This window comes from Colobus angolensis, unplaced genomic scaffold (genome assembly GCF_000951035.1).
Source record: "Colobus angolensis palliatus isolate OR3802 unplaced genomic scaffold, Cang.pa_1.0 Scaffold220, whole genome shotgun sequence".
Lineage (NCBI taxonomy): Eukaryota > Metazoa > Chordata > Mammalia > Primates > Cercopithecidae > Colobus > Colobus angolensis.
In genome coordinates, this window is record NW_012115378.1 from 4472882 (window position 1) to 4475220 (window position 2339).

Here is a 2339-nt window from a genome sequence, read left to right on the forward strand (position 1 = left end):
TTGAGGACAGCCAGTATAATTGGCAACCTGATTTAGACATTTTAAACTGTTAGTCTCAATAGTGGTTGGTCATTCTTCTGTTTCTGTTAATATTGAAATTCCTGTTTTCAGACCTTGGTTGAGATTCCGTCTCTGTTTCCTGTTTGCTGCCTTGCTCGGTTGTTTGTGTATTCTGTGGTCTTGTGTGTTATGTTTAACCTTGCATAGGGGTTTAGAAGCTGTACGGATAAAATATTGGACACTTTAATTTTTTACTTTCAGTTCCAGAATACATGTACAGAATGTACAGATTTGTTACATATGTATACATGGTGGTTTGCTGCCCCTATCAACCAGTCATCTAGGTTTTAAGCCCTGTTGACACAATTTTTATTTAAACTATGTGTTAGATCCACGACTACGCCAAATGTCATGCCCGGGGTCAGGTTCGAGCCCATGCTGAGGTTCAAGGGGAGTGAGTGGATGGGCAGATAGCTGAAAGAACACTTGGGGGGCTGTAGGCAGGTGAAATGCAGTTTAATTCAGCAGCTCTCTCATCAGTAGCTCTCTTGCACTAGCTCTCTCATTAGCAGCTTTCTCACACTGTCTTTATCTGAGTTGTCTGCTCCAGCTCTGTGGCTCCTGCCACCCCTACCCTTGCATGTCAGCCTCTACCTTGCCTTTAGGGTCAGCAGCTTAAAACTCTTTCTCTCTCTGGGCCATGCCATGGCTCCCTTGTGTCTATATGCGAGACAGACAGTTGTGGTTCTCTCTCTCTCTCTCTTTCTGTGGGTGCCAGCGCCCTGTCAAGTCCTATGCACAGCGTCAGAAGGGTAGTTACACCTTCTACAGACAATAGTGACTTAGAACCAAGTATGAACTTACACAAATAGTTTATATAACAAGTGGAGGTGTCTGCCTGTGCACCAATCCCACTGAGTCACACAGGCCTGGATGTCTGCTTTGGCCTATTCCTTGACTAAAGCACATCCATGTACCTTACACATTGACATTAAGTGAGTTCGAAATTTCAGTTATATTATAGGTGTAAAGCTGGAAAAAAGCAAGTAATTATTTTTCAAATATTCTATAGATTAGGAAGTATTTTCCATTGTTAAACCATTTTTATCTTCTTTACAAAAGACATGTAGACCTCTAACTAATACTAGGCATATTTGGATAAAATGAATCAGCTAAGCTATAGATAAAAACCAGGAAAAGTAAACAAGTGAATATGATTTTTATAATTACTGGAAGAATACCAATATATTTGCACTGTTTCCTGGAAAAAATAAAGGAGGGAATAATGGCTACTGAAATTATTTAAGATGAACTAAACTTTCTCAATATTTTCAGGAGAATATGAAAGAACAGGAAAGTAGTTTATTATTAATTGCATAGCTATATCAAAGCTATTAAAATAATAGATAAAAAACAATATGACAAAGATAAAATCTATAAATACAGATAAGTGTTAGGTTTTACAAGAGTAGGTGGCACTTACCATCATTAACTTTAAGGCTTTAATTTTTATGGGTGTTTGGAATGAGTTTTCTAAGTTGTCTAGTTGCTAACTTTAATTATTATTTGTGGATTTAAGTAATGGATGATCCAAACTGATGCTTTTTTTTTCCATTAAAAAATCAACATTTTGTCAAAGAAAAAACATGGAATAAAGTGAGAGAAGATCTTCATAATGCAAAGACTTAACAAAGTACTTTATCTAGAACTCTTGAAGGTAAAACACACATACACACCCCAACATGTGTTTCCCCACATGCTTACCCTAGAGATATTCTAGTGCTATACACAAAGAAAAGTGTACAAGTATCCTTAAAACAAAATTGGTTACAATAGGGAAAATATTTAAAAACAATGGAAATGTTCATCAATAGGATAATGGATAGACTAATACAATAAAATTCTATACAGCAGTGAAATAATACTATATAGCTGTATGTGGCAACATGAATACACCTAAAAACGTGCACTGAATAGGAAAATATTATGTAGAATTTTTTTACAGTATACTATTATTCAGATAGTATTAAAGCTAACTCTATACAGTATTTTGTTTGGAGGACATATATGTGGTAAAAATATACTGAAATCATTGGATCATGATTTTGATGGCTGTAATTTCTGATGAGGCAAGAAAGGAAATGTGACCACTGAGGACTAAATAGGAATTTAAATTGTATTATTAACTATTTTTTAGGCTGGGTTATAGGGTACAACATTATTTTTATACTGTTTTGCAATTTTTCACTATAAATAAAACAAGACAATTACCAATAAAATTGTGAGAGAAAATGGGTACAGTGAGGTTTTCTGACCAGAATGATAGACAGATTAGAATT